Here is a 9664-nt window from a genome sequence, read left to right as displayed (position 1 = left end):
AAATGCAGACTTCAAGTAATAAAATAGAATAATTCAGAAAAAAAACATTTACATCTTAAGGGCTTGGTCTAGTAGTGCAAACAAATGCATCCTGTCATCCTATATGTAAATAATACAAATGTACTAAGGGAAAGTTGCTCCACTTAATTTTTAAAAATTAAATCATTCGTATAATTTAATATTCGTAATAAGTACCAAAAATGACAATTTGAAACAATTTTCGTGAAAATTACACCGGGTGATTTTTTTTTATCAGTACACAAAATTTGCGAATACTTTCTATTGATATCTTCAACTTCATGTTTATATAACTGATCAACTTTTACAAAGAAATTTGGACGAAATATAAAAAAAATAAGCTTTCCATACAAAATGCATAACTCTATACATTTTTTTCGACCTAAGTTTCTTAGTGAAAGTTATTCAGTTTAACTAATAAAACGGATAAACAAATTTTGTATTTAATAAAAAAAATGTAATGTTTGTGTTAAAAAATTATAAAATAGAAAAATACGCAAATGAAAACAAAAGATATTTATTACTGACTAGCTTCCGCCCGCGACTCCGTCCGCGCGGATGTCAGTCTTCGCGTCTTCTACAGATTTATTATATTATGTATAATATATAGATTAATATTGATAAACCTAATAAATCTTTTGCTAGCATTCTGATGCTTGCAAAAGCTTGAGCTTGCTTCTGGTTGCACTGGATTAATCTCTTTTTTTTCAATCGCTTGAATGATATAGGATGGGTCCTTGATGGGCATCGAATGCTGAAGTCTCGAATCAATCAATTCTGACAGTAGGCAATTTATGTAAAATCTTGATAATGGTCCATCATTTTATTTTGCCTAAACGTTACATACTTTTTTATATATTCTATTTTTAACGAATGATTCACTCCAGTCCAAACAGCAAATAAGCAGACTTCTGCTTCTGCAACGTTTAGTTGTCCCTGAATTTGAAAAAATAGTCATGATTCTTATCTATGACAAAAGTGTTATTTTTTGCATTGTATTTCAAATATTAAATTTTTTTTAACCGCATCTTCCGCATTCATGTCTTTTGCCGGAATTAGACATTTAACTTCTACTAGTCCCATTTTCCCTTTTTGATATGGGAGTGTATAAAGTAAATTTTTTAGATATTTCTCGTTATACTTTTAAAAAGTTATTATTGTCATTTTGCTCATTAGGTAAAGTAATTTCGATATCAGTTTTAAGTTTTTTGATACCTGCAATAATAACGTCATAATCGCCTGCACATACTTATCGATTACACCCTGTATACAATCCACCATTCACATTCATAATGTTTTCCTGTCCTCCTCTCCTTTACGCTGTTCACCGATACATTTTAAATGAGTAAATCTGCTACCACTGAAGGATGTTTCATTGTGATCAGCAAATTTTCACCACTGTTGTCGATTATTTGTTTTTCATTTTTAATCAGCAATTGGGAATTATCAGTTTTGTTTTTTGCAGATTGGTGATGTACCCTAACAATACGTCGAAAAGGGAAAGCATCAACGAATTATCGTTTTCGTCCTCTTTTTTTATTCTTCGCGTCTCTGTTACTTCTGTTTGTTTAGTTCTCAACCCCACTGAATTTTCTATGTTATTGTGATCTTCCATTACATCTGAGTTTTGATGATGTGATGATAATCCATTCGTTTTAATATTGGTACTTAGAGTTGGTAGACTAAACTAGAAATGGTGGACTAAATTTGTCAGCGCGTCTGTAAGATCAGAATATAAAACCAACATCCTGTATTTAAGTTACAAAATTAATAATCAAACAACATGCCGCTACGTTGAAAATGACTAGAAGAAAAAATTAAAACACCTCGGATCAATTTTGGAGTAAACAAATCATTTTCCCCGTATGGGGATTTCCCCGGATGAACTTGGGAAGTTCAAGTTCTCAATACAAGTTTATATTATATTTCGTATTTCTCAAACGAAAAATAAACATTTTTGGAACTTCAAAAAAATTATATTATAAGAAAATTTATGAGCTTACTTTACTTTTAAAGTAATATACATCCCTTTACTGACACCCCGTAAAATAAAGAAATTGTTGCCAATCACCTTTGCAATCTACATAATTATTTGGTTTCATTAACTTTATGTTCGAAGATAATTTTTTTCTAGTAGTTACACGCGTATTTTTTTCGTTTATTTTCCATATCGAAATCAAATGTTTAAAAATACGAATATTTGCACAAAACTAAGATAAAAATAATCAATTAACAAAAATATTAAATTTAATGAAGTAGAGCAACTTTCACTTCGGTATGAAGGAAAATCGAGCGTAGAGCACACGTCAGAACGCTCCGGCCCAAGGAGCGCGACTAAAGAAATTCGCTAGGATTTTTACTTATTATTTTAAATATTTTTTTAATATTTAAAGAATTATCAAAATTCAAAAAAAAAATTTTTAAAAGGATTAATGCTCATTGGTCTTCAACCAACTCGAATAAATTAATGGAAAAAATAACTTTTAGCAGTATTTATCAATCGATTTTGTAAGGCAAAAAATGGGAAATTTAATGAATTTATAACGTCCTAATTAAGAAAATCATAAGTTTTTCGGCAATTGTATTCAGCAGTTTTTAATAACGACTATATAAGGATAATAATGCGCTGATCAGATTGTGTAAATTGTAATCGGTTGCAACGTAGTGAGTGCACAAACTTAGCTCGAAATGACTTTGGGGGAAAGAGACTTATCTTTAAGGCCTGATTAAGGTAACATAAAGTAACTTTATAAATGTGAAAAAATTCACGCGCATTGCGTATATAACACTAATTGATAAACAAGAAAAAAAAATTCAGTTTATCATTTCATTAGCCGGGAAAAAATTGTCAAATAACTTGTTGAAAACGCAATTTTGCTAGACTGCAGCCAAGAATTATTTCAAATAGTTATTTTAAATAATAGTAGCAACTAATATTTTAGGATTTTAAATATTATTTAACCATGAACACAAATGTAAAATATTACATACATTCCAACGAGACAACAAGATTTGAAAAACTACGCATAACTATATATTTTAATTTCAATTACTCAAAAAACCAATTACATCGCTCATTAGTATCATTAAATACACATAATAATAGCAAATAAAATAAATAAAACGTAAACAATCACTCACATTTTTTATCTTATATACGGAGTAACAAGCGCAAGCTCTGATTACGTACTACCTTATGGACATATACAGTTTTATATGTGTCTGCTATCATTATCTACGACTACTTTATACGTTGAAGTACATAAATATATGTATATTCTGTTTGTAGAGATGTTTATCTAGTGTATACAATTGCAACTCTAATGATATATATCTACAATTTAATATAATTTTTTAAGTGTTGTAGTTTGTATGTAATATTTTCATTAAGGTTTGAGTTCAATTGGCTTGACTAACCGGTTGGCTTGGTTGGTAGTGGCCTGTGGCCCTGCCTTCCAAGGCCAGAGGTCGTGGGTTCGATTCCCACCCGGGGCAAATATTTGTGTGATAAACATAGATGTTTGCTCTGTGTCTGCGTGTTAATTATCTACCTTTATAGGTATTTATTTAAAGTTATGTATGTATGTTTATCAGCCATCTGGTTTCCAACAAGCGAAAGCTTAGTATGGGATCAGATCGTGCCGTGTGTGAAAATTGTCCTGAAATATTTATTTATTATTTATATTTTATTATTATTTTCAAATATTTAAATATCTTATACATATTGTATAAACGAAATTAAAGTCTGATTGTATTATCGAGTGAAACACGATTCTAAAATTATACACTGACATGATTATTAATTTATTATCAATGATTGTATAATCATTACTTTTCATTGAAATAAATAAACTGCTCCTATCGTAAATATTATGTGTGATGTATTCGAATTAGTTTCCTTTGGTTCTTTACTTATAATAAAGAAGTAAAGAACCAAAGGAAATTTTTAGAAATTTTTGATAAGAAACTTGACTCATCAAGTTTCCTATCAAAAACTAATATCGTCCAAAAAGGATAATCAATATTTTTTCCCTATTTGAATTTGAATGCCGTAACAAGATAGGCTATTGACCTTTATGTAGATTTATATTCTCAAAGGAATATCAGATTACCGATTTAATGTTAAAAACCCACCGGGATAATTGAATCGAAAATAAGCTCTTAAAAAGGAAGTTCCCTTCAATATTTGACTTTAAACAATCAATTAAAATAAACAGAATAGGTTTTAAAATAAATTGATAGACGCTTTATTAAGGTAAATTAAACCCTCGTCTGTCGGAACACAGATCTGAGCCAAAAATTTTGTACCCGTTGTCTGTCGTGGCACAGATCTGTGCCAAATCATCGCCGGTTGGAAATTAGCTCATTGTAACGCAAATATAGTTCAAATCTGCATAAACGACTATTTAGTTGATAGCTTATGAATTACTGAATATTTAAAGTCCATCACTTAATAATTTGACCTATAAATATTCGAAATATAACAGTAATTATGTCATACTTTAGTCGAGTAACTTTTAAATTTTAAAGTTTTAAAAAATGTAAAATTTTGCGGAAAGTTGATAAACGGTAAGTATTTATTGTTCTTTTTATTATTATTCACTATATATCCTAATGTTTATGTGCCGAAATAATGAAAATTACCAATAATTATACCACAAATAATGGCTCCAAATATGTATCTACCATTTCACTGTACGTTGCTTAGTTTTTGACCCCTGGTTAATCGTATTTTATTTTTAATATTTTATTTGTTTTTTACATCATTTTACAAGAAATTTTATGAAGATTTTTATAATATAATTCAAAATTTGATACTGTGTTCCATTTTAAAGATATTTCGTTTTCAATTCAGAACCGACAATAATTTCCCCGTAAAATTCGCGTACAGGATGTTCGCATATTGTATGAAATTGAAAAATTTAATTGTTCGTCTTCATACATATGTTTTGTTTATATTGATGGGTATCGTTTTTGTGGTATTTATTGTCCTCAGGTTTAATACGATATAATCAACTATACAAATTATAGTCCGTAACCTCTATTTTAGTATATTATGGTTAAAAGTGTATATTATATGCTGGAAAAATAGTAAAAAAAAACCTACATCGGGAACAATGGTTTTCACTATGACCTATATATAGGACAAATAAAAGTGACTATGTTACTATGTAATTTGTGTAGGACAAACTGGAAAAGAAATTTAACACATTAATTGTACAACATATTCTTACCTTAATACAAATGCAACATATTATTTTTTATTGGGGAACCATATGTTTCTGAAAAAATAAAAAACCGGCCAAGTGCGAGTCGGACTCGCGCACCGAGGGCTTCGTACAAACTTATTTTTTTAATTATGCTGTAGGTATCTTTTAATTCATATTTTAGAATTCTTTATCTGTGCTATAAGACGTTGCTATTGTAAGTTTTTATAACCTTGCAAATGTCGAAAATTACGAAAATTTGCAGCATAAACGGTTGTATCTTTTGATTGCGTTGGCATATATTATGTTTGATTCTGTTTTTATTTTGTTTTTCTGTCGTCTCACAATTTCAAAATGAACGACAACACGGGAGTTGTCATTTTTGAAACCCAGATAGTCCAAAGATGTTTTTACACATATTTTGGGGTTATTTCTTTAAAACTGGAAGAATGTTTTTTTATAGTTTTGAACCTCAATACGATTCGCGCTCCAAGGACTCCGAACAAACCTACTTTTTATTATGTTTTAACTTCTAGTGTTTTTAGTGAATTTTTCTTTATCTGTGCTGTAAAACCTTGCTTTTAACCAAGTCCACTTAACTTTTGACCCGTAGGTTTTGATTCCCTTGCTAGTAGTTGCGGTTTTCAGAATATGCCGCATATGAATATTATTTCTTCTGATTGCGTCTTAAATCTTATATCTCCATACCAATTTGCATGAAATTTGGTATGGAGATATTTTGATACCCGAGAAAGGACATAGGCTACCTTTTATTGCGAAATATGTACCACGGGCGAAGCCGGGGCGGACCTCTAGTATGTATATAAAAATGAATCGCAAAATGTGTTGGTAAGCGCATAACTCGAGAACGGCTGAACCGATTTCGATAATTCTTTTTTTATTATATTCCTTGAAGTACGAGGATGGTTCTTATGTAGAGAAAACGTAAATATGTACCACGGGCGAAGCCGGGGCGGACCGCTAGTGTATTATAAATCTGAGTTTTTAATGTGAATATCAAGTTAATACATGTAGCCGTTCATTAGTTGTAAGTTGAAATTATTATTTTTTTTTATATAAAGTGTAATTAAAAAAATCATGTTATTTGCGATTATTCTTATATCTGTTTTATAAAACATTGCTTTTTACCAAATTTAAAGATTTTATGTACTTGGGAAGTACCCTGTCGGTTTTGATTCCATTGCAAAAGTCAAAATTTGCTAAAAATTGCAGCATTAATGGCTGCATCCCAAAGGGTTTGGTTTTTAAGGGTCCAGAACCCTAACGTCACGTCTGTCCATCCCATCTGCCCATCTGTCTGTCAAGACCCATTTTCACAGGAACCGCGCGTGATGTGACATAAAACTGAAATTTATATTGATTACTTGAGTCGATTGAACTTATAAACCAACGCAATCAAAAGATAAAGCCGTTTATTAACTCAGGCCCCGGAATCACAGACACAATAGAAAATCTATTGTATCGTGGACCGATCGGGCCGTTCGGGGCTCAATGGGTTATGCTGCAAATTTCGACATTCGCAAGGGAATCGACACCTACAGGGTACTTTCCGTGTACGTAGAGTTTTGAAATTGGGGTAAAATAAGGTCTTATAGCGCAGATTGAAGAATAATTTCGAAAAACATAAAATTTCGGAGTTACAACATAATAAAAATGTTGTGTGGTTTTATGAAACCACGGTAAAAGTGAAACTGTTCGAACGGTTCCGAACACTGCCTTATACCTACTCGGCAGCCGACCGTCACGCGACATGCGCTACACAGACCAAAAAGTTTGAGACGATGTAATAAAAGTTTCACTTTAAAAATTGGTTTGTTCGGAGCCCACGGTGTGCGAGTCCGACTCTCACTTGGCCGGTTTTTTATTCTTATGTACTATATGTAGTACATTCGTAGGCCGAATGTTAAAGCTGATGTAGATCGCTGTCTGAACATTATTTTTATTTGCATTCATGACTTTAAATAGCCTTGGAACATTACTTATTTAATAAAACGAATTAAATGCATCATTTGCAGTACGCCTGCAAATATAAATCTACCCTCTCATTTTGTAAATGACTAGCGATAACAATTATTGTATTTTTGCCTTTTCGTGTCAAAACTGCTTCTATTACCCAGAAGAAGAATGCAATTTTTCTATTTGAAGGTATCACATTGCTGTTTAAACTACATAATCAATAATAACTTATTTGTAAGGTAACCCTAAAATAAACTTCCGTCTTGATATTTTAATTTTCTTTCGAAAATAAAAATTTGTATTTGATAGAATAACCTTTTCTGATTCGTAAGCATTTGAGTATCAATAAAAGAGAATTCAAATGGATCCAAACAACGATTCTTATGGCAATGGAAGACGAGACACTCCAAGGCTTACTTTAACAATAGGACGTAATAGTATTTGAAATCAAGAAATATAACTCTGTATATTTTGTCAAATGAACAGATAATAATACTAACACGATTAGTGTTTGGGAATTTACAGCTTTTAATTCCTGATACCAGGATTCTTCATGAAATTCTACACATAACACGTCTTACTTTATTCCAATCAAAATATTTTTTAAGTTTCATGCTGTTTGTGTACTATGGACTCCCTAAACTACTGAACCGATTTTAATACAATTTTACCGATTAGTTTATATCTTAATTACAATATGCTTGGAAATACTGCATGTATTGAAGTACAACTAGATTGGATAGCGTTCATCACTTTCCTGATCACATTCAAGTGGAACCTCGTGGTAATAAATCGTCGTCTCGAGGCGGTCGTTGTGTCCGAACTCCGATGTATAAGAAAAAATGAACAGAAGTTAACGTTATTTATGCTAAGTTGCAAATATTCCTATTTATTGGCCAATGTTGGCGTCAACACCACACATTACAACCACATGAGTATATAAATAGTACAGACACAAAGCTTCATAAGAATTTTTTTTTTCTGTCAGTTAAGTAAAATTTATTTAAGTAAATAAAACATTTAGATGTATAATAATTGTTTATTTATTTTGAATCTTTAAGTTTATATCTTTAATTTTTATCCTTAACATAAGCTGTATTTTATAAAAAATATTTAAAACTCGAATTTCCGAAATTTTTGATTTATAAGTTAAATGTAACGGTTTATAATTAAGTTATGGTATAATTAAATGTAGATTTCACTTTTGTACAGCTTCGACATTTTTCTGTAAGGATACAGTGCCTTTCGATTTGTAGTTGGACAACATTTCATTTTATAGGAACTACTTATATTATAATAATTATTAAGAGCATGAAAGAAAAAAAAGCATTTCTTCATAATGCTATTGTTACCACAAAAAATATTTTCTTAATCGCTAATTTTAAGAAAAAATAAATTAAAATTAAAATTGATGTGGAGACGTTATACATACAGACGTTAGAACAAAGTCCACCATAAGAATGAAGTCATTTAGGAATAAGACGATTTTTAAACATTAATAAAAACCTAAATATTTTAAAAAAGTAAAAATTACTGTTAGTTTTTATCTAGTTTTGATTAAAATAAAAATAAAAAAAAAGTAGCAAAAATTTTTGAAATGTTCTAATTTTGGAGCAGACTGTAATGTCTGTATTTGTATGAACATATGTGGAGATCGCGTCCACTTATTTTCATGCGTAAACGATGATATTCATACTCAACTTTCTCGAATTTTTATAAAATAAACCTATGTTTTTGTTATATTCACTCAAAAGATTGTCTATTCTAGTGTGAAAATACAAAAATAAAAATCTAAAATACCTTGATATTATTTTATTATGAGTATTTTTCTTAACAATGTCGTATTTTTTCAAAATGTGTGGGAAAAAATGGTTCTAATAAATAAAATAAACATGCCAGGGAGTAAGTAAGGTAACTAATATAAAGTTTGGTTATCTAGTTAGCATCAAAATTTACAAGAGTGTCACAGGTTAAAGTTTATATCACAAATTTTAATATCGAAAAAAATCGGCAAATCAGCGCCGACCGCTCGAATTTCTCCGACAGACAGCACCTTTTTGACGCGGCGCGCCGCGACAGCTGAGGGGTTAATTGTTTATTTTGTCATGATTTTTTCTAAAACAAACCGGATTGTTTTGATAAGTCTCATTAATGTCGGTAAAGGTATTTAGATAAAAGTGTTTACGTTTATTTATTATGTGTAAATAAAGCTTATTTTAAATTATATCATTTTAATCTTCTTGTGGTGTGAGTGTGCGATATGATCAACCGCAGCCTAATAAAAAAAAACAATATAAAATTATAATTATTATTATGAAAATTATCATATCAGGATCCGCATTCACTCCACTTGAAAATCCCGGACCCATTCTTAACTACTCTTATCGTTTTATCTTATTCCATATCTAATCAATAATACTTTCTAAACCGGAACGAAATATTGTTTATTTATTTTATCACTG

Source organism: Colias eurytheme, chromosome 8, assembly GCF_061535395.1.
Source record: "Colias eurytheme isolate Ceu_HAF_F1 chromosome 8, ilColEury1 Martin Lab GWU primary, whole genome shotgun sequence".
In the NCBI taxonomy this organism is placed as follows: Eukaryota; Metazoa; Arthropoda; class Insecta; order Lepidoptera; family Pieridae; genus Colias; species Colias eurytheme.
This window is presented reverse-complemented; position numbering follows the sequence as displayed.